The sequence below is a fragment of the Balaenoptera acutorostrata genome, chromosome 3 (genome assembly GCF_949987535.1).
Source record: "Balaenoptera acutorostrata chromosome 3, mBalAcu1.1, whole genome shotgun sequence".
NCBI lineage: Eukaryota > Metazoa > Chordata > Mammalia > Artiodactyla > Balaenopteridae > Balaenoptera > Balaenoptera acutorostrata.
This window is the reverse complement of record NC_080066.1, coordinates 157,696,193-157,720,761: the sequence shown is the minus strand read 5'-3', so window position 1 is coordinate 157,720,761 and position 24,569 is coordinate 157,696,193. Positions and strand designations below refer to the sequence as shown.

General features: G+C 38.7%; 1 protein-coding gene and 2 long non-coding RNA genes across 15 annotated transcripts in view; 2 read left to right on the top strand and 1 right to left on the bottom strand.

Moving 5' to 3' along the window:
• LOC130707629 (uncharacterized) overlaps positions 1–5,619 on the top strand; it is a 77,277-nt gene extending 71,658 nt beyond the window's left edge. The window contains exons 2-3 of the long non-coding RNA XR_009007597.1: positions 5,166–5,302; positions 5,481–5,619. This is a non-coding gene — a long non-coding RNA (uncharacterized LOC130707629). The remainder of the gene's footprint in view (positions 1–5,165; positions 5,303–5,480) is intronic.
• The window catches only part of NRXN3 (neurexin 3), a 1,648,091-nt gene that overhangs the window by 275,667 nt on the left and 1,347,855 nt on the right, over positions 1–24,569 (bottom strand). The window lies entirely within an intron of this gene.
• Positions 8,506–20,363, top strand: LOC103006823 (uncharacterized). The gene is made up of 4 exons (XR_451585.2): positions 8,506–8,721; positions 9,117–9,283; positions 10,347–10,519; positions 19,149–20,363. It is a non-coding gene; the product is annotated as an uncharacterized LOC103006823 (long non-coding RNA).

Sequence of the window (24,569 nt, the reverse complement as noted above, 5' to 3'; positions counted from 1 at the left end):
CACTCACTCATTCTTTTACTCATTTTCACTCCTTCAGTTAACAAGTATTATTAATTTGTAACCAGTGCCAGGTATTATGGTGGGCATGAAAATTATAAAAGCAGCCATGAGCTATGAAAAGAACCAAGCCTAGTCAGAAGTCCAGCATTTTCAAATTTGAATCTATTAGTTACCAGCCTAGTGATTTGGGGAAAATTATTTAACCCCTCTTGTGCTTCTATTACTTTACCTGTGAAAGTGTGGATAGTATCATACCTCCTCAAAGGGACGCTTTAGAAATCAAATGAGACTATTTGAGAAAAATCTTTCATAGGCTACAAAATACAGTACAGGTTCAGGTTTAGTTATAACCCTCTGATATGACAATTCTAAAGAGCCTTAAAATTAGTTGGTGAGGAAAAACACATACACAGATAAAGAACTAACCAGACAATTTGTAAGTGCTAAATAAAAAGCTTAGTCATTAAGTTTTAAGGAATTTAAAGTAAGGGAAAAAGTAATTTCCAACTGGGAGAAATATGATTTGACTTTGGCTTTGAGATACAATGAAGTGGGAGAACAAGGAAACAAACAAAAAAACAACAAAAGAAAACAAGAAGAAACAAAGAAACAAACAAAAACAAGAACAGAAACAATGAAGCAATAACTAAAACACCCTATGGGTTTGGGCAATGCCTATAAACCCCTTAGACTAGAACTTTTTGAGCCAAGAGCTGGAGGGAGTTAGGGTTGATATGTGGGTTAGAAGAGCATCATGGGTTGTCTTAGATGCAAGTTAAGGAACTTGGGAAATTTTCAACAGGTCACTGAGAAATGCTGAAGGCTTTTGAAGAGAAGGGATCAAAGCTGAACTTCAGCAGATGAGTCTGGCAGCTTGTTCAGGGGAAGCTGGAGGGGAAGAGAGAGGGGAGCCAGAGAACCAGTGGGGAAGTTTATCACAAGAGCCAAGATGTGAGGCACATATGTAAAGGTATTTCCTAATTTGAGAAATCAGGGATTTACAAAGGCCAGGTGATTTGGTCAAGGTCAAGTTCACTTGGTCACAACACTGCCTCTAGAGCTGAGCTGATTCCTGTACTCTCTACAGTAGAGAAAGAAAAGCCCATAGGGGATTCCCACTCCCTCAAAAAGGTGTCCTAACTAGACAGCAGAGAGAGAAGGCTCTGACCCCAAGCCCAGGCTCTCTGAACAGATTGGTTGATCATATTATGGCTGGATGAAGTGAATCAATTTTCCACAAACCTGAAAATAAGACATTTTAGTTTCAGAAAAAAAAAAGTTGTCAGAAAGGATTAGGCCGACATTTGTTTTTTTCTTATACCACTCACACCCCTCCCCACTTCCATTTTATTTTACTTTCCTCCTGTCCATATCCTGCAATGACTGAGAGTGATTCCTCTTTGTTTTTTTCCACTTTGATCAGCATCAGGAGATTTTTTTTTTTTAAAGTCAAAGCAGAATAACAAAAGCAGAACACATCCTGAGTTAACTGAACTTCAAGAGAGAAAGAAGCTCAGTGATGCTCTTCCCACACACTGAAGAAACAGATAAAATGGACCAGGCTATTTATAGCCACCTTCCCATTTCTAATAATCTTCCATTTAATTAGGCTGTAAATAGCACCAGCAAATGTTCTGCAGCAACACCTGAGGAGCAATCATGAGTAGGAGGAGCAATCCTGACCCCTGCTCAGAATATATCCCACCCTAGGCAATAGAAAGGATAGTAGACTGAGTTCCACAGCTAACAAAGATGCTGAGTTACGGGAAAAAGCCATAATCTTTTGTGCTACGGAGAAGAAATGACTGAGCGTTTAAAAAGATAGAAAATTTAATTCTGCTTCCCCTCTACAATTCTAAACAATGTCAGTGATGAAATACTCTACCCACAAAAACAAACCAAACAACAAAACTTGTGTTGGTCAAAGTTCTAAACAATTGCTGCAGACATAGTTGAGTTTAATATTATATATGTAAGCTTCAAATCAACACATTTTATTGCTTAGTATTTAATAACCGTTGTATTCTACATGGAAGATAGTTGGAGAATTCCCAATTATACAATCAGTCCCCAAAACCCACGGACTCAGCTACATGCATTCACTTGGAAAGTAAGTTTGTAATGTTCCAGAATCATTAGCACTTAATTTAGGTGCAGTTTGTGCCTCCAATCCTGTGGTACTACATTATCTTTTTGTTTAAACAATACCTTTGAAATAATAAGTAATAGCACAGTGATCGTGAAGGCAAAAGAAAGAGGACTTGAGTTATTCAATTCGGTCATTCTATGTGACCACTTGGAATTTTCAACTGTGTTTTATTTCTGTCCACTTAGTGAAATGGAGAGAACTGTGTTGTGTAATTTTTTTGGTAAATTCAAATTTTAGGCCTTATATGAAATATTGCCATTGAATCTGAATAACATTTTTTAAATTTTATTTTCTTTATTTTTTTATTTTTGGCTGCATTGGGTCTTAGTTGCTGCAGGCAGGATCTTCGTTGAGGCATGCGAGATCTTTCGTTGAGGCGAGGGCTCTTCACTGTGGCATGCAGGCTTCTCTCTAGTTGTGGCGTGTGGGCTTTCTCTCTCTAGTTGTGGCACATGGGCTCTGTAGTTGTGGCACAAGGGGTGCAGAGCGTGTGGGCTCTGCAGTTTGCAGCACAAGGGCTCTCTAGTTGAGGCGTGCAAGCTCAGTAGTTGTTGCGTGCGGGGTTAGTTGTCCCGCAGCATGTGGGATATTAGTTCCCCGACCAGGGATTGAACCCACGTCCCCTGCGTTGGAAGGCGGATTCTTTACCACTGGACCATCAGGGAAGTCCCTGAATAATATTTTTTAAAGTGAAATGTATTCTTCTACTTTAATTGTGAGTTGTTTTAAAACTAAAGAACCAAAAAAAAGTCTAATGAGAGTTACTAAATTATTAAATGATTATTAATGAAAATAATTTTGTCATAGAGAGGAGGAAAGGAGAGGGAAGAAGTTAATAAATGTATTCCCACACTCCAGGGGTGCCACAGGCACACAGACACTTGGCTGAAACTGAATTCAGGGGATTTTGTTCCTTATAAATATACCCATCCTGACTAAAAAGTCCAAAAAGCCTTTCCTCTTCCATCATCTCAAGCTATGGAAGCAGGATCAGATTTCCTGTTTCTCTTCTTTGGAAATGATGGATTGGGTGAGACCTTTGGGGTATGAACTAAAATGTGAAGCATATTGTTCAGTAAAGAATTTAACTTTGCCCAAGGAGAGGTCTGGCCTTTGCCCTCAGCTTCTGGGAGGTAATCTGTAAGCCCTTGGACTGTCATGCCTGGTAGGAGCATTGTCTTTGTCTAGGGTAGGGCTGGCATGCCAGAGGGTCTAACACTGTGATTTATGGTGTGGCTGCAAGGCACGGCCACAATGTGATTTAAAGTGAGGCTTTGGGTGAAACAGCGTCAGCTCTACCTCCTGAGAATCTAGAGACTGAAGTCAGCCATGTGGCCAGTGAAGCATGCTTATATGATGGAGCTCCCTTCCCCCCACTCTCAAACAAAACAAAACTCTGGACACCAAGGCTAGGGTGAGCTTCCGTGGTTGGCAATATTCAGTGCATTCAGTCACACGTTAAGGAGTTAATTGCCGTCTGTGACGCCACAGGGAGAGGGCAACTGGAAACTGCCCATTTGGATCGCTGGAGGCTGCCCCATGTGCCTCTTCCCTTGCCTGACTGTAATCTGCACCCTGTCCCTATAATAAACCACAATGATGAGTATAACAGCTGTCAGTGAGTTCTATGAGTTCTTCTACTAAATTATCAAATCTGAGAGTCGTTTTAGGAAGCTCTTAAACTTGCAATTGGTGTCAGAAGTGAGAGCGGTCTTATAGACTGTGTTCCCTCAAACTTTTCACATATGCATCATCTGTCCTCCACCCAGAGTTGGTATGATAACAAAGTGCATATGGTGAATGTGCTAGGCTATCTGAAGCTAAAAGACTCCAAGTAAGGAAACACACTTCCAGGCAAGATGGCTGCCCTTATGTTATACAGGGCATTATATATTATATATATTGTATTAGACATTAAATTAGTGTGGAACATTGAACAGTTCTAGTGTAAGAAGAGGAGTATCATTCTGGCCCTGCAGTGATCAAAACCTCTAAGTACACACCATGTTGACACCAGCAGCATCCATTCTTTCATTTACTCACTCATTCAGTATACATGCCTGGAACATCTATTCTCTGCCAGTATTGCACCTGAAGACACACAGAAATAGCACACCTCTCTGCACTTGAGCAATTTATTGTGTAATGAATCAGAAAGTTATGTTCACACACACACACACACACACACACATTTTAAAAGTATGTAGAAAGTGTGATGGTGCTTACAAGTTCAATGAACCTAAGTTTCTAAAGGGGTGAGTCACTGACTTCAAAGAAAAAGGGATGTTTGAGCTGGGTTTTAAATAATGAATAGGCAGAAATGAAGGGCAGAAAAAGGTAAACTCACTGACAGTGTAGCAAAACAAAAAAGCAGTTCAAATTGAGTAATAAGAATACATGTGAAGGACTCAAAAATAGAGGCTATGAAAAAAAAAAAAAACCCCACCAAGCAGACTTTATTAATTATACTGGAGATTAAAGGCTGATGGTAAGCAGCTAAAGAGAAAGCAGCAAAAAGCAATTGATTTTATTATACTAGAAGGAATTTAGGTGAGAGATTTGGAAGAGCATTCTTACTGCTAGATTTGAGAAACATCGATGACTACTGGAAATTTTAAAATATGGGTCAGTGTCACAACTGAAAAAGTTTAAGATAATAGGAGAGTTGGCACTGAGCTTCCTCTGGATTCTGGGATTCTATGGAAAGTGGAAAAGGAAAAAAAGATAAAGCCAGGGATAAAAGCAGAATCAAGAGAGGGAATCTTTGATATGAGTCAGAATCCAATCCATGGGGGGCCAGCACAAAGAAGCCTGAACAGACAGAAAGTGACAGCAGGGCCAGAAGGCTGCCTTCTGTCCAGGGCCAACATGAGGACAGAAGCATCTTCCCATCTGTCTCTCTCCTGGGTTGGGAAACCTCTTCCTCCATCCAATCGTTCTGTAATACAACTCTTCAAATAAACAAATCACTTACTATTTAAAAGTGGGTTTTGTTTTTTTTTTTGCTTCTTTTTAGAAACTTGAATTTTGACGTCTGTGGCCTAAATCAATGAACCTCCTCAAATTATCACATTCAAAAGAAATTGCTGTGCTACCATGGCTGTTACTTAATTTCTTTGCTATTCTGAGATCTGTCTTTATGTATTTAAAAAGGTAAGTGAATAGAGGGGGAAGAATATCTAGCGGAGATTTTGACCTTTGTCTAGGTTTCCCCTAAATGTATATTTACACACAGTTGGCAGAGATTGGTGGAAGGGAGATTGGTGAATAACATCCTTGGAACCTTTGGGAAATGCATTTTTAATTTATTTTTGCTTCTTTCCTTACCTAGATCAAATAAGTGGATAATGCCAGAGAGACGGGCGCCATCCTGCAGCCTAAGAGAGAAGCAATTACACATTCTTTTGCTCTCCCCTTGAAATCAACACAGATAAGAAAAATACCATTTTGGCAGCACCTGCTGCTGCTGGTTTGGGGACTTTTTTTTTTTTTTTTTTGTCTTTCTTCTTCCCGGAAAGAAAGCAAAATCTAATTAAAAAAAAAAAAAAAAGCACAACTTGGCCAGCTGATCAATTTTACGGTAGACTCTTGCAGCAGAAGGGCTATTGTGTCTGAATCATACCTTCCCAGTTGGATTATTAATGCATGATTGACTGAAAATACTTACAAATGCATATGAAAAGGAGAAGCATCCTCCCCCTTTCTGCATGAAAACAATAGCCATAAACCTCAGATCTCAGAGATTCTATTCGGTGGACACTTAGGCAATAATTTCACTGAGGGTTAGTCAGAGATTCTATTCGGTGGACACTTAGGCAATAATTTCACTGAGGGCTAGTGACTGAAATGAGGAATTAAAAGCCATCATTGACATGGAAGGGGGACTAAAATGACAGAAAGTCTGCTTTCAAGAGAAAAAACTTCAGGTAAGACTCAGTGAAAGTTGAGTCCCAAGAATAACATGGTACCTTTTTCCAGTTATCTTTATACTTAAAAAAAAAAAAAAAATCCAGGTCATTTTAATTCAGTATTTTACCCTTCTTATGCATTTCTCCCTTTGCTATTAGTCTGATGCTATTTCAGCTTCTTCTTTCATTTTCTTTTTCTTTCCGCTGAATCAATCCTCCACCCTCTGCCATTGCAACCATATTTCAGAAGAATTTGCTTATGCCTCAGGTCCTTGTTCTCTTTACCATTCTTCAATCTTCTACTCAGTTCTTGGATTCTAAGCCCCAAGAGGGTAGGAAGCAGGCCTACGAAGTTTTCTGTTTCAGCAGCAAGCTCAGCGCCATGCACAGTTAGGTACTTAATTGCTTTGTGATGACTGTGATTGATGATGTTTTCCACATATACTAATTCCAGGGAGAAATACACTTCCCTTATCAGATGAATTGCATACAAATGTCTACTCTGAAAACACGACTGCAACAAACAATTCTAGACAATAGGGTCTTCAAATGTTTACTAGAGGGCATACACACACACACACACACACACACACACACACACACAAGAAATCAACGGTGATACCACTTTTATAATCTTTTTTAAAGCAAAAATGTCATGTAGATGGGGGGTTGGGGAGGAATGCCAGTGAATAACTTATACAACTTAGTAACTTTTTTCTTGGACACGTTGTCTCAATTATTTCATCTGTAAATTGAGGAACAACCATTTGCCTTGCGGTAGTTTAAAATGTTTGCAAATTATTTAAAATTCCTCCCTTCAAAGTGTAGAACCTTACTTTCACTTTTTTTATTGTGGGCCAGAGGTAGTGATTCACTTCTAGTAAGCAGATATGGCAGACATGAATGCTGTTGTCTGGTTTTCTGTCTCTCTTTGTCTCTGTCTGTCTTTCTCCCAGTTCAGTCATCCTGGTCAAAGCCAGATGCCTTGTCTGAAGCAGCTCCGAGGAGAGGTCTGTGAGAGGAGCAAAGGCCTCCTGCCAAGAGCCAGCACTGATGCACCAGCCACCAGCCACGGGAATGCACCGTTGCGGAAGTGTAAAGTCCAGTTCTAGTCAAGCCTTCAGATGACTGCAGCCCCGGTGGGCACCAGTGACAATCTTGTGACAGAGTCTGATTCAGAACCACTTAGCTTAGTCACTCCTGAATTCCTGACCCACGGGCGCCATGTTTGTTATTGCTTTAAGCCACTACACGTCTGGGTAATTTTTATATAAAACTACATAACTAATAGAATCTTTTTTCTCATAGTGTTATTCAAAGATCAAATGAAATAACATGCAAATCAGCTAGCACATGATAGTAACTCAACACATTTGAATCCTTTCTTCCTATCTGACAGGGATCAAACATGATTATGGCTGCACTCATTTCATAGACACTCCCTAACCCAGCAGGTTTTTAAAGTATAAGTAGAACCCTGCCAAAGGTAGAGGAGGAACAAGCCTAATGTCTATTTAGCCTAAAGCCTGTCTCTTATTTATTCCATCTATATACTTCATTAAGTTGTGAAGTTCATTCTAATGACTTCTAGTATTGTATCTGGAAAGAAGATAGCACCTGGTTAAAAAAAGAAAAGCAACATGTATGAAAAAATAGCAATGAGACGCTGAGGATGGGGTTTAACTAATTGTCTCAGACCCACCAATAAAAAATAAAACAAAGAAGGAAAACAACCCAGAGAGTTAAACTTCAATAATAATCCTAATTATTCTGACAATGATAAAATTTATTAGCAATGACAATAAAATGTATACTAGCAGAATGCTAGAAGATTTACATGGAGTATCTCGTTTAATTGTACCTAGTAGTACATAAGGTAAGTACTATTATTACACCCTATTTACAGATGCGAAAACTGCAGCTCAGAGAGGCTGGGTATTTTTGTAAGGCTACATAGATAGTAAGTGGTGGAACTCAGGTGGAATGAACCCAAGTCCATACTCTTTAATAAACATCATCTTCCCTAAGAAATGGCAGCAAAGCAAATATCTACTTTGTAGGAAAAATGTAAGACATTTCTGAGCAAATATCACATTGTTGGCAGAATATACTCATATTCTGGACTACTTTTTCTGCTTTTGCTTATTCCTTTATGCTCCTTTCAATTCCTCCCTAATTCTAGGTGACACTGGAATTGCTTTTATTTTTATTTTCTTTTATACTATGTAAAATGTGTGGCTGTGATAAGAAAAGGTCCTGGGTTACACTTCAGGGTGAACTTACAATATAATGATACATTATTATTGTTGTCTGTTATTGTTATTGTTATTAATAATGTCTCCTATTATCACAAAGAAGATCCTAACAGAGATTGGACTTGATTTGAAACCACTTAATATTCTGTTCCATACCCTCAGCCTGGCCTCCAAGCTGGAGAGGGAATTGATAAAGGATTACAAAATCGGGTAAGCAACTACATCATGGACATGGCAGCCCTCCAAGACAACTTCATTATCATCTGTAAGCCTTATGAATGGCCAAGTAACCACAGAAGCAGCTGAGAACACTAGAGTTGCCTCATGGTCCTCTTAAGAAAGTAATGCACAAAAACCACAAAACGAAGGGATGACATTCTTCCTAGAGCCTTCAAGGCAACCGATGGAGGTGCGTGCTGTATAAACTGGAGCAGCTAAGGCTGGATACAGCCTTCCTAGTGCTGGCCCTTGAGTGGTTTATTAAAGTTTTGAATTAGTTTCTAACTTTTTCAAATTGAGAGTTCCACATAAAATTTCACATTTCTAGTTGTTTTTTGAAAAATGGAAAACTCTGACAAAACTGGTCCTGCAGGACAATTGGCTGAAGCTGAAAGATGCTGCCCACTTTAGAAGAGCTATGTGCTCTCCAGTTCTCCCCCATCTCTATCACTCCCTACTGTTCATCTATGAATATGCCCCACAGACACACATGTGCCTGTGGACATACTCACTACAATTATTTTCTGTAATTAAGCTAACTTTCAGGATTAACACTGCAAACTAATAATGTCATTGCCTCTCCAGAGGTCTGACCTACTGAGGAAATGATCTTATGGACCCTAGATCAAAAGACTGGAAATGAAGCCAAAGACCCAGGGGGAACCTTGCAGCGAGAAGCCCACTGATGTCTGCCCTTTGTTTCCATCACCACCCTTGGATGTCATTTCCTGTTTTAACCATATGTGAGCAAGGTTGTTATTTACTTTAACTTGTCTTACTATACTTGCTAATGTCCTCTGTGTTTAAATGGGATATTTTAAATGGCCCTATCTCCAAGTGAGGGCATATCCCGCAACATCAATGCATTTTTACCTTGCATATGTAAAAATGGGATTTTTGTTCATTTTCTTGGGTTGTAAAATAGTCCATTTGATTATTAAAATCTAACCCAGTCTTCTCACAGTCACTAAGCCATACTGTAACTTATCTAAGGTTTCAAACATATATTGTAGTCATCCATTGGATGGCAACTTTCCATACCAGCATTTGGATAGTCACTTAGGGAAAAATGGATAGAATTGTATCAGTGGTCCCTGATGAGTTTAAATGTGAATTGTTACATACTAAATGACTGTGTTCCCCTAAAATTTATATGTTGAAGCCCTAATTCCTAATGTGACTGTATTTGGAGATGGAGCCTCTAAGAAATTAAGGTTAAATGAAGTCATAGGGTGGGGGCCTGATCTGATAGGATTACAAATTGGTGCCCTTATAAGAAGAGATACCAGAGAGAAAATGCTTTCTCTCTCTCTTCCACCCCACCCCTCCCCAAGCATATACCAAAGAAAGGCCACAGAAAGACACAGAGACAAGGTAGCATTCTGTGAGCCAGGAAGAGAGCTCTCACCAGAAACTGAATTGGCCAGAACCTTCATCTTGGACTTTCCAGACTCCAGAACTGTGAGAAATAAAATTCTGTTGTTTAAGCCATACCAGCTGTGGTACTCTGACAGCCCAAGCCAGCTAAGACAGGATTCAGGGCCAGACTGGGTCCTAAGACCTACAAAGTCAGCATCTGAGGGTCTGTTCTGCATAGATTGTTTGGCAAGAGGGAGAAGAGGGCCTGTGAGGAGAAAAGTCTGTAAGAGAGTCCTGGTCTGGGTGATAGAAATGAAGACACAAAAGAGAAAGGGGTGTCTCTTCACTGGCCTAAACCACGTGCCCAGCTAGAGTCTATGAGAAGGATTCCTTCCCCATTTCTGTGAATAACTATGCTTGGCTCTGGGAGATTAAGTTGAATTTTGATCCCTGAAGGTCTTACAGTTGGGAGGACTTAGAAGGCAACATTCTCATGGAAGGGATTACTTCAGTGACGATTATAAATTCAACTGGACAGACAGGCGGCAGACATCAACAAAGAGGACAAGAAGGAAAAACATATGAGAGGACCAATTGTGATGCATGGAAAACTCAGAGGCCACCTGGAAGTAAGTGTTGTAGGGGTGGAGAAAAGGTTGAAAGAGCTTGGATTAGGGACCAAGAACTTAGGAGTTTCGGTATAAGGGCACTAAATCAGCAAATGTTACGGATTAAAGCTTTACATCCATAAGCCATCATGGCCTGGGGACAGTGGTGGACAAGTCCACTCTGGCAATGCTCATAGAAGATTGCTTTTTTTTTTTTAAATAGATGAAAATATGTTCTCAGGATTCTCTCTCTTTTTCTGTCTCTCTGTCACACACACACACACACACACACACACACACACACACACACACACACACACACACACACACTGGGCCCATACAAAGCCCTTCAGTTTTTTTCTTTCCTAATCCTCTTCTCGCTGTTTTGGAAATACACATGCTAGAAGGTATTGTGGGAAACCTGTACATTTCTAAATTTGGGTCAAGACTCACCCCCAGAGCTGGCATAGTATTTCTGAATACAAGATGGGTATCATCTCTCCTGATTAGAAGGAATGCAGAAAATCTGGGGATGAAATGCCTATCTGCTCTTTCACTCACAAAAGAGGAAAGCTTTTTCTAATGGTTTTCTCCATTACTGCAAGTAAACAGTGAAATCAATAGATGGATTTCTTTTTCTCTCCTAAACTACAAAACTTATAGAAAGCAAGAATATATTTCCAATGTAGCAGCAATACGGATTGTTTGGCAGGAGGTGTGTATCAGTGTGTTTCCAGGATTAAAAAAAAATAAAGATAATATGCAGTTAGACAAATAGCCACATAGAAACCACCAGGAGTTTCTTCAGATTTCCAGTAATAAATCTTAGTGAGTTCTGGGGGGTTTGTTTGTGTTATATTTTTTGGTCATTCTGACATCAAAATCTTCCCTGATATATCAAAGTCAGAACATTCTGAAAATACCCAATTTTTTCAAGTCTAAGATCATTAATCACATGTTTAAAATGCACTTCATCAACATAGCAATTTTAGGTTCAAAGAATGCTCAGAAGATGTACTACTGCAGGACATAATTATCTTTCCCTTGACCACCTAGCCAAATGGCCGTTTTGAGCTCAATTATTAGCCAATGTTCTTCTGTTACTATTACTCTTCACTTCCATTTCAATGCTGCTTGTGAGTAAATGGTGTTCTTAGACACAATAGAAACAATTTGTTCCTTCTGATGGAACTGAAATATGAAGAACAGCAGTGAAAGACAGCACAACTCATAAAGATGGGTTACTTCTCTCACTCTCTGAGTCATGGATAGGACATTTGAGTCCTAGCATTGCAGTCTCACAGGAAACAATATTTGCTTCATTAAGAAAATCCACAGGAAGAGTCTTCTTACCTCTGGCTAAAACATGGTCAAAAAGAAAATATAGGGAACATTACATTTGAGTTTTTAGACATTCTGGTTAGCCCTGGTGAGTTGATTCAGTCAGAACATCTCTTTGAAATGATAGTTTGATGAACCTCTTTAGAGTGGGTAAAATTGAGATCAAAATCTATATGTTTGACATGTTTGGAATATATAATCCAGGAACTCAGGGATGTCTATGTCTTGAAAGTTCTTAGCATTTTGCTCACTGAGAAGGCTCAATGCATATTGACTAGTGAGAAAGATGCTTCATTCATCTGAATGTTGCTAGGGGGTAAACACAGTTCCACCTAACTTATTTCACTATGTGATTTTTACACACTGGGGGGAGATTACAGATAAAACCTGATATCTCTCCACCTGAACTCCAAGTAATACATCCCAAATCAAGGGCTCAGATCCTAACAGACTCACAAATAATCTTGTCTCCTTCAAAGCAATGGAAGCAATGTGAACATGTGGATATCATTTAGACATGTACTTTGAAATGAATAAAATCTTTTGACCCATCACTTTCTGTATTCTTCAGCTCCATTTCATTGGGTTTGAAAGAATCAGAGTATGCTCTAATCTCCAAAACAGAGATATTCCTGTTCTGTGAAGGTTCCAGAATATGATGGATCATTAGGTGGGTCTAGTTCCATATATCTCTCCTCCATGTCATGATTTTAGCCCTAGAATTGAGGACACTGGAAATCCTGGTCTGTCTGAAATCCATCTCTGAGTTTACACAACCTTATAATGAGTATGATATGGGCCACTTGTGTGTCTAGTGATTTCAGATTCCTAAACATGGATCCAGAAAGTCTGAATGTTAGATTTACAAAGCATATTCCAACCTAAGTAGTTAAAAGTAGCTAAAATTTTTACAAGATTTTTGTTTTCTTTTCTGTGTACAGAAATAGAATAAAAATATGATAATAATAACAATCAAAAGCAATCAAACAAAAAGCAAACCATACTAAACACAGAAGTAGAAATCAGTAGATGTTCTAACAGTCACACACCAAGAGCACATAATAGTTAAATATTGCTAAGTGAAAAAAAATCACATTCAGTAGCAAGAGTCAAGGGAATTAGGTAGACAGATTGTAATTAGCAATTACCTAAACTGGATCATGTCCAGGACATAAGGGCTAACATCACCTCTACCATTCTAAGAGGTGCCCTGGGATTCTTAATAAACTAAAGTAATTAGGAGTCCCTGCCCCATCTTATTTGCCATTAATATATGGAAGTTCAATCCTATCTTGTACCCAGAGGTCAGTTCTGATCAGCACAGAGAATTTTTTGCGTAAATACAAAATATGTTATTTTTCATTTATGCCATGCACTGACTCCAAAGTCACTAATTTAAAAAATTGTGTCAGTTTGAACACAACCTAGCCTGAAATATATTTAAAGAAATTATGTCATTCAAGGGTCAAAAAATCACTGTCAAATTAACAGCTTAAACAAAATTATCAGAGTACAACTTATGATGCAACCTTACACCTACAAAGAAGGAGCTGCAAAGGGAGCAGGAATGGGCAAGGTTCAGGGGGATATTTTGCCAATTGCTAATTACATGCAAATTATTATGAGACCCTTAAAGTAGGACCTCTACAAGCAATACTTTACTGTAAGTTTACATTGAAAATAAGAACCCTTTATGTCTTTTAAAGATAATACACCATTATTACCAATGCAAACATGTGTTTCCCCTCAATGAAACTAGATTACTGTGCCTTTACTTTCCATGTATGATATTAGAAATATCAAGATGATGTAATGATATGTAATGATATCTGTCATCTGACATTGCTATAAAATAAATGAAGTGTTGCAACTAAGTGATTTTTACAGATAACTGAGAGTTATCAATACAACATTTTTCTTTATATTGGAGGGGGTAAAAGTTAATAAGTTAAAATGTCAAGTATTTATTGAACACTTACCACATGAAGGGCACTGGGCTTGAGGCTGTGTCGAAAGTGGATGACATCATTTCATACTGAAAACGATTTAATCCTGATGATATATGGCTGTGCATTTATGGTACTCTGACTCTGTAATGCAATCAAGCCCCTGGGTCTCCCAAGTTATAAAGGGTTTGTTGTTCCTGTAATGCATTTTTCTCCATGGGGGAAAAGAAAATCACAGCAAGATTTGGCTTTAACAGTTTATGTCAGTAGAAATTCTGGAGGAAACGGAGGGGTTGGACAAGCAGAGAATTCAGTATTAGCTGAGAGCTGTAATGGGTCAGGGTGGGCAGTAAGAACGGGGTGGGGGCATTCCTCAAAGGAATACTAAAGGCAATGAAGTTCCATAATCCTTCAGTTCCTCCCTGTTCAGCTTTAGCTCAGAGGAAAAAGTGCAGCAGGAGTCAGCTTGCTGCTCCCACCGTAAGTGAAATAAAGGAAATTTGCTCCACGGAGTTAATTATTGGAGTGAAGGTAGCAACTTGATGCCTTTGTTCTGTTAAGCATAAGAGCCTGCTAAAGACACGTTCCCTGGGGTTTATTAGAGCAGAGGAATGTCAAGCTCAGAAGCCACACAGCTGGGACACACAGACTCTCCCTAAACACTCCCAAAATATTCTGATTAAATTTCCAACTGAAGTAGGGGAAAATAACATATGCTAAGCTTTGTTTAAAGTGATTAAGTTCTATGCCTGTGCTTTAAAAGTGCCTGCACTCCTTTCCTTCTTTGCACTAAATTAAATTATTTTTCTTAACAAATATTGAAGATAGTAATTTATGTTTACCGAGTAATTCATGATGAAATTTTCAAAAGACTCTATTTATGGAGGAAGCATAATTGGCCAGCTCCTTTCTTTTGGCCAGCACTATCCCTTTCTTTTCCATCACCCTCTCTAAAAACAGTCTAGGTGCTTAGCTTTATTCTTTGCACAGAGACACATCTCTTTCTCTCAAAAAATCTACCCAATTGCCTTTGAGATAATATTGAGCCTTTGATTTTGCAAAACCAAATCTAATAGGTGCTTACAAAGCTGCTTTTTTCTGGCTATCGGTAATTCCCATAGCCCTACTGAAATCAGCAAGCAATCATAACCCGGGGGGGAACAGAATAAGAAAAGAAGAAAACCCTGCCCACTGATGTCAACACCCAATTCTGAGTCAATAGACTCTGAGTTTCTCTACCAGTGACAGGACTTCCCAAACTTGAATGAAATATGGGATCTTCTTAAAAGAAAAAGCCACTTTTGGGAACACCCCCCCCCAATGATCACTCCAATTATTTTTCTTTATTTTAGCATGACGTAAATATATACAAACAAAAGTAGCTACAATCCACTTATGCTTATAGCTCTTATGCAACCAAAACAGATTTAGAGATAAAATACAAATAAATCCAGAAATGTTGTAAAATTTCAATTAACAACTTAATTTAATGTAACAACTGATGTTGTTTAGTTTAAACGAAATTACCAGTCTGGCAGTAATAGTCCTGATCTGAACCAGTCAGGCCCAGGTTCTTCTGAGCTCTTCCACCTCTTGCAAACAAAGCTCACTGTGATTCTATTCTCCCTCCAATTTTCTCCATTTGAAATAGTGTGAAATCTTTGTTTATGAAAGCACACTCTGACATCATTTTAACTTTTGCATGGCATAAACACATCACTTATGCTCTCAACCTGCCTCTGTTCTTTTCTCACTAGCTCTTGACAAGGAAGGTAGGAAAGGTTTGGTCCCCATATGCCATGAAAACAACTCAGCACAGGCATTAAAATCCTGTGAAAGCACCTGGTTATTAAGTGGTCACAGCTAGATCATTCAAAATATGCTTGTACATATTATAACTTTTTAAGATGTCACTGTCATCTGCTACTTGCAGTGAACACTCAGACCTCTGAGAACACATTCTTGGAAACTCTTTCCTTGTATGAGCAATTTCTCTCTGTAGGTTGTATCCCAATAAGCTTAACCATCTTGAGGTCCAAAGTGTGTGGGATGATGGAGGTTGGCAAGGGTGGTGGTCATGATTATTCCTTACTATATTTAGCACTTAGTTAAGATACTCAGCTAAAATTCTCATTTTGGGGTTTTCCTAACTAGATTCTCAACATTTTTGAAACTCCATCTTGGTCATTAGATAAAGCAAATTCTACTAAAGATGCAAGGCAAATTTAGGTAATACCAATTACCATTACAGACCTTACTGTCAACTCCTTGAGGGATGGTGTCTGAGACTCAAACCACCTTCTCTTTTCCTCAATGGCCTCCTTTATTCTCAACTGTCTTAAAAGTTAGTATACCCATAATGTTGACATACCCTAAACCACTATGCAAAGAAAAATAGTTAGAACTTAGGAATATCTTTTTTTTTTAAGGTTCTTGACATGTGTTACATTATGCAACTTATAAATACACTTATACATGTAACTTTACATATTATTAAAAACTATAAGGCTCTGTCACAGTTCCTCTGCTCCATTATTCCCAACACCCAACCATAATTTTCTTCCTTCCTCTAGGATGGGCCCTTTTGATCACTTGTCCCAGAAGGATAGAGACCCACTGAGTAGCCAGGTCTATCCTAGCTGCTGCTTGGACTCATCTGGGCAGCAATTTGGACTCCCTACCCAGTGAAGTCAATAAGGCCCAGCTGTTTTCAAAGGGGATGGCTGCTGTGTCCCAGCTGGAATCATTTGAGGCCATTTTCTCTCACTGATAGTGAAAGATCCACTTACAATAGAAATGCAGTCAGCTTGCACCACTGAATTCAATTACCCATCCTTGCAACTGGCCATAGCGTGCCTTGTGGTTAGAAGAAGGGAATCAGGATAAAAGGTTTCTCTTGCTTTCTCCTTTCCATTTTTTAAGGAAAAACTGTCTTTAATTAAACTTATTAGCCTTCACATTAACTCCTCTCCGACAGTTTATTTAATGAGACCCTATTTCAACAGAGTGCACTGTAATGGAAAACAAAATCCTACAGTCAAATATTAAGGTTAATCCCTGTCAATTTTATGGTCACAGCCTCAAAGTGTAGAATGGGATTTTCAGGAAGTTAAATATGTTCGTTATTTACATAGCATCTTTATTACCCCTATAAGCCCCTTGAGACTGATATCCACAAAAGATCTTGCTCCCTACACCAACGATGGGTATGCTTTCTGAAATGAACTGCTGGGTAGCCATCAGGGCACAAGTGAAAGATAAAACCCACTGAGCTTGGCCTGAGTCAAATCTTAATTTTGACACATGGCACTTGGGTAACTTTTGCAGTCACTAAAATTTCTCTAGTCCTCAGTTTCCCACCCATAAAATAGGAAGGATATACTAGATCCTCATTATAACATCATCCACTATAGATAAGAACTAGCATTAAAGTATGTTGTCCACTGGCAAAGAAGTTATATTCACGTAAAAACTATAAGGCCATTGTAGTGAGTTAGCCTTTCAGCGTAACTCTCCTGAAGTCCCTAATTACTCCTCAAGGGTTTATAGTGAGAAGAGTTTATTAGAGCAGGTTAAATATGTTCCTTATATTAGGTTCAGGGCCTTCCATATTGTGAATTACCATGGATCAAAGTTTCTTCCATGCTTGATTCACTGACGTTCTTCATTGATGAACTGAGAACAGATTCTGATTGTCAGTTAAAACACTTAGTAGAAAAAAAAAATTACCCAACAATAAATATTGTCTTTTTGTTCATATTGTTTTAGATTTGTACAGTCCCAGAAATATAGGACAAGCAAGAAAAAAATTAAATTCACTTTTACACAAACGACAGCTCTACTAAACTCTAACTTCTAAGCTGAAGGGATTGGACTGTTAAACCAAATCCAAAATTGTATGATATTTACATGGAAATCAGTGGGACTTCAAAGTACCTTTATCACTGGCTACTGGGCAGGAACTAATGGGAGTGTAGGAGGGGAGCTGGCAAAGAGACAGCAATTTGGCAGGGCTATCTGATGCCATCATTTGTGTTGAGACACTGGCTGATCTGTATATCAGGCCATATCTTCCTATATGACACAACAGACTGCTAGTTCTTATGTGCCAACTACCAACTGAGATCAATGGTCCAAGTATCCTCTTCATTTCAATAATAAAAGCAATGCCGCTTGACATGACAGGCTGAAAGCAGTAGAGGAAACACGAGAGAAGACATTCATATATTTAAGTGACAAATGACATTCACATGCATCCCACTCCAAAGGTTGGGCGTGTAATTTGCAATATTATAGCACTGACTCTGGTTGTTAAGAGTAGTAGAGTGGGAATAAGGATGCCTGGGGTCTGTGCCTAGCTCTGATATGGTATATGACTCCAGGAAAATCATTTAGGTCCCCTGCACTTTGCACTGGCATTCTGAAATGGGCATATTGCCCCCTGCTTGGCAGAGGAGAAGTCTATGTAAGACCTGCCATTTATATGATGCTTAAATAAGTTTCAGACCAATTTAAGTTGAAAGTCCAATTTATAATGACTGACTTAGACTATTTTTAGAAAAGAGGTAAATACCATGCACTGTCATTAAGCCTTTCCTGAAAGGTTGATGATATGAAAGAAACCAATTCATGCACATGAATGTTGTATTCAGGGGATACTGTATGGGACAAAATTGTTAAATGAGGCATTGTCTGGGACTGTGAAGAGTTAGCATGAACAAAGTTTACATGAGCATTCAGTTCTGTGTTCCAAGCCTCCTTACTCAGAAGCTAGGTTAGCTAGCTTCTGGAAGACAGATTCCAATTACAATAAGAATGCCCCCCACAAAATCTAATTATGTGAATTCCTATTCTCCAGTGAATGGCCCTGCTACTTGCTACCTTACGATGAAACGTTGAAGAAATGCTAGTAGGTAAATCAATAATAGATACCAATGTTGACAAAACTGTCCCAACTGTGGGGACAGAGACATGTGCCAGTGCCATAACAGTAATATGTATAATTAAGGAGGAATTCCGTCATATTTGATTCGAATTACAGAGTCTATCAATCTGAGTGAGAAAAAAAACCAAAATGAAACATATACCTTTCTCCTCAGCTCCAAGAATGAGGAAACATCAGTAAACCTGCAAAGATGGCAGATTTGTGCAACTGCCAACAGATATTTTTTAATTTGCCTTTTACTTCTTGCTCCATTCCTACAACATTATTGCACTATATAGTCAACATCACAATATGGCTTTGCTGTCTATTCCAAGAAAAGTCAGATCCATATGTTCTCTTGTTCTGTCTCTGTCCCTGTGACATCTCTCCTTTCTCTCACACTCTCATTTTCTTTTTTCTTTTTGGTTTTATGGAACAGCATTACTAGTTTTATTCAACAGCTGGAGAAAGACAATTCGATGACATTCATCTCTCGCAGAGCCCAGGCTGACCTGCTTCTCTCCCTCCTCGCTCCCCAATGAGGAGCAGTAATAAAAGCTCAACAGCTCTAAAAGCAATCGATTCAGAAACGGTGTGGTGCAATTACAGCCAGGATGGCAGCAAAGACTTCCAGTAAAATAAAAGAAAGACAAATACAATCTCTGCAGTGGGACTGGCCTCCATTGCACAAGCAGCCCTCTGGTCATAAAGAGGCACCATGCGGTGCCTTGTGTGATGGAGGAGGTCAGCAGCTGGACAGCAAGGGCCCAGGGAGGAGATGGTCCCTCTAAGAGCCCACTGGATTGTGGATAGGCTGATTGTTCCAAGGTAACAGCTCCAACTCTTCTCTACTGGACCTGCGACCTCTTAATAGATTTTTATGTTGCTTTCCATACAAGGTTTCCTGCTACACAATACCTTTCCCATTACTTTCTAATACAAGCCCATCCCTCCCATCCACCTCTATGAAGTGAAGCTAGGGAAGCTGAATCATTAGAGCATCCATTCATTCTGGGCTTCCAAAGCCCTGAGAGTGGCCTTAGCAATGTGTTCACTAGGCCTTATCTTTTTTGTAAAATTGGTAAAGCAAGATATTTTAACTGCAGTAGGTGAAGACCCTAATACCTTTCACCTCTAATCTCCCCTCCATCACATGCCCCCTTATGTAGGGAGGTAATGAAGTGGCAGTCAACGTATTTGGGATCTAACTAATGGGAAGTCGAGTTGGGATACACTTAGTTCTTTGATGGGATATCTTCATATAGTTCACAATATGTCTTTGCAGAATTAAATTTTTGCTCACTTTCCAGGTGTAGAAATGGAATAGTCTGACCACTCCGTTGCTGTATGACCCAGTGATCTTGATAGAATTTGCCCAAAGTTGAAACAATCCTTAAAAATTCACTTGACTTTACCAACATAAACTTTTAAAAACTGTTAATAATAAAAAAAAAAAATACAACATTTGATCAACCAAGCAAGAGGAAAGGCTGAATTACCCTTCTATTTTATCTGTAGAAAATGATATTACAAAATGTCATGAAAAGGCATTCAAAGAGAACAGAAATAATATTGTAGGGAAAACATATCAAAGAAGTGTGTCAAGCAGTTACCTTTAAAAAGTAGGTTAATTGTATGCATTTCTGTAATTATGATATTTATCAGCTTTTTAAAACTTGTAAATGTTCATCATTTCTTTTCTCATGTTAAATTAAATAGTCATTTTTATATGTAATTTTGAAATATTTTTCTTAAAGAAGTTACATACCACACACACACTGTATAAGCTTCAGGCCCCGCAAAGTGGGGACCTCCCCAGGGCCTCCTTACTCTTAGTTCTGTCCTCAGAGGAATCCATGCTACCCCTTAGGCAATACTCCTCTCTCTCCCCTTCAGGAATGCTAACTGGCCTGGAAGCCTCCAGCATGAACATTTTGATGTAGTTTGCACAATGGCCACCAAGCACAAAGCAGGTTTAGAGTAAAAATCTATCCAGCTAATGTTTTCGTAGAAACTTTATAAACTCTTCACAATATGAATACTTGATTTCAAAGGCAGCATTTCCCAAAGTGTGTTTAAGTTTGCTAATGACATGGGATGCTGATGGGTTTTCATATATAATAAATTCTATGATCCAATGGGTTTGGGAACAACTACGTTTTTTTGGGGGGGTGGGGTGAGGAGGGGGTTCTTTACAGTAGGAATTTTCAGAATCTTTAATAGGTTAACTGGAATCATAGATATCCAAAAGAAAGAACAGTGTATTCAGTATTCCCAACATTTATTTGACCATGATTTTTATTTTTTATGGAAAGGGTAATTTCTTTGGTGGACCATCCTATTGGAAAAAGAATAGACAAGAGACCTGGAAATCAGATTTGCTAGGTTTATAGCAAATAGATAGTTTTACTACCAATCTCAAGACCTCAAATAGATTAGTATAGCATTTAACATACTATAATAAAGCTATATGCATCTATCTCCTTTGGATCATGAATCCATCCCAGGCAAAGCCATGGCTTCAGTTCACTAAGTATGTATCTGCTGTTTGTTATGCTAGCTATTAGCGACATAAAGATGACCTCAATCTATTATAGTCAGGTGAAGAAGGTAATAAGTAGAACAGAATGTGGGATAGAATTCATTGAAAACCAATATGGTAGAAAAATTATTGTGTATGCAGAGAGAGGTAAGGGGGAGTCAAGCCAAGCCACAGAGAGCAGGTGACTTTTGGGTTGGGCTTTAAAGATAAAACCTGGGTAAGCTGCGTTAGTCAAAGGAAAGCGGAGGTAAAGGGACCTCAGGGACACAGCAGAATGTGAACAGAAGCATGGTGGGATTCCATGTGTTTTATTTACATCCATATACCATGTCCCTAACATTATGACTCAAACATAATAGATACTCAAAAATGTTTGCTGAAATAAGTAATTTCATCTTTATATCCATCCATTCAGTAAGTATTTTCTTTACTCAGTTTCCCTTTTACAAAATGGTGATTATGTTTGTCCACACTTGCCTCATGGAGAATAATACATATAAAATGCAACTTAGAAAATGAATGTACAAAAGAAACAGAAGATTCTGGTCATGCTCATAGATATTGACTTTAACAATTGGTGCTACACAACGGCTCACTCTCCCAGTGAGGTTCTGTAAGGGTAAGCATTTTTCTCTCCTATCGCCACTGTGGATTAAAATGGTGTTTGTGGAATATAATGTGATAATGCTTCCAATCTCCCACACTCTGCTGCTGAAGAGAGGGGCAGGCCTGTGTTCAGTTCTCAACAATTTGTATTTCTCCTTCCACTCTCCACTGAAGTTGGCTGAAAGGTAGGGACAAACAGCCAGCGACGGCAGCAGCAGAAGACAGAGGTGATATATTTCTGGCATTATTTTAGTGGAGTAATTTGGCTGGAAAACCACTATAGAAATTATGGTCTGCAAACAAAGCAAGTTGGCCAGGTGAAAATGTGTAAGATAGGATGCAAATGTGCACTGTCCCCAGCATCAGTGAAACAAGGATTTGGTATTTTTTTTAGCTGAAATACAGAGAAACGTAATTTAGGACTCTACTGTGCCTTTGAACCTGCTGTTCTCTCTGCCTGGAATACCTCCTCCATTTTCTCAACCTGGCAATCTCCTAGACATCCTTCATCACCTGGTGGAGACCTTACTATCTCTGCAAGGCCTTCCTGAATGCAGCAAGCAGAGCAAGCGGTTCTGTTCTGCACATTCCCTTGATAAGACATATATATATATATGTCTTATCATATATAGGGATATATATATATATATATATATATATATATATATATATAATTCTAGAATACATTTGCTTTATGACTTTATCAAAGCTTAGATTCTGAGGACTTAAGGTCAAACACTAGACCTCATCTTCTCTAGACCCTCAGCAAGCTCATACACTGCCTACCACCAATGTAAACTCAGTAAATGGTACCCATTATTATTATTACTTTGCAGGGTAATAATAAAGTATATAAAGGAGCCAGCTGAGATTTTGACACTTTATCCAACCTTATCATGGTCTTATCCATCCCAAAATGCCATCTCATCTAGATAATTTGATTTTCCTTGCTTTTTTTTTTTTTAAAAACACATCATGCTTTTGACTAGAATACCCTCTCTTCTTTTTTCCATTCATTCAACTCTCAGCAATGGTCAACTCACAGCTCAGAAGTCACTTCCTCTGAGGCAACCTATGGAATGGGAGAAAATATTTGCAAACCATATATCTGATAAGGGATTAATATCCAAAATTTATAAAGAATTCATCTAACTCAATAGCAAAAAGCCCCAAATAATCCAATTAAAATATGGGCAGAGGGACTGGATAGACATTTTTCCAAAGATGATACACAAATGGCTAATAGGTACATGAAAAGATGCTCAACATCACTAATCATCAGGGAAATGCAAATCAAAACCACAATGAGGTATCACCTCACACCTGTTAAAATGGTTATTACCAAAAAGACAAGAGATTACAAGTATTGGTAAAAACACTACAAAAGGGAACCTTTGTGCACTATTGGTGGGAATGTAAGTTGGTATAGCTACTGTGGAAATCAGTATGGAGAGTCCTCAAAAATTAAAAATAGAACTACCATATGATCCAGCAATCCCACTTCTGGGTATATATCCAAAGGAAATGGAAACAGGATATTGAAGAATATCTGCCCTCCCATGTTTATTGTACCATTATTCACAACAGCCAAGATACAGAAGTAACCTAAGTGCCCATCAAAGGATGGATGTATAAGAAGATGTGGTATTTTTACATATAATAAAATATTATTCAACTATGAGAAAGGAGGAAATCTTGCCATTTGCGACAGCATGGATAAAACTTAAGGGCATCATGCTAAGTGAAAACAGTCACATAGAGAAAGACAAATACTGTATGATCTCACTTATTTGTGGAATCTAAAAAAAAAATCCAAACTCATAGAAACAGAGAATAGAATCGTGGTTACCAGGGGCTGGCGTTGGAGGAAATGGGGAGATACTGGTCAAAGGGTACAAACTTCCAGTTATAAGATGGAGAAGTTCCAGGGATAAATAAATTCTGGGAATCTAATGCATAACATTGTGATTAAATGTATTGTATACATGAAAGTTGTTAAGAGAGCAGATCTTAAATGTTCTGACCGCAAGAAAGAAATGGTAATTATGTGATGGTAATGATGCCGTTCATTAAGGCTACAGTGGTATCCACTTTGCAATACATAAGGGTATCAAACCAACACATTGTACGCTGTAAACTTATATAGTGTTACATATCAATTATATCTCAATAGAGCTGGATTAAAAAGAAAAGAAAGGAAAAGGTAAGAAAGAGAAAAGAGGAATCACCACCTCTGTGAAGACCTCCCTAGCTACTCCAGACCTTACTGTTTTCTCCACTGAGCTCATAAAACATTGTGATGAGATTTATCTCTTACCGTTGTCAGTAGGACCTGAATTTTTCACTCCTGGCACCCCAATATTTCACAGTGCACAGTTTACACTTAACTAGATGATGCCATAGTTATTCTACTTCCATGTGAGCCAGGCAGACTACGCTGAATTCACTCCTTGAAGAAGGAGGGTGCTGGGCACCTCGTTACATTGCTCATAAAGTGGCGAAGACTGGGAGACTGAATTCTATTCCACTCGCGCTGTTACCGGGAAAGTCTCAGTAGGAATGCTGTAAACTTTTTCTCTCTAATGCCTCAAGCCCAATTCAAACCTCTAGGATTCTCCTATGAGGCAATCTGGCCACCAATGGACACTGCATGCCTTCCAGGGAAGAGACTGGTGCTTCTGGCTCTCTCCTCCTTTCCCATCAGGATGGCTA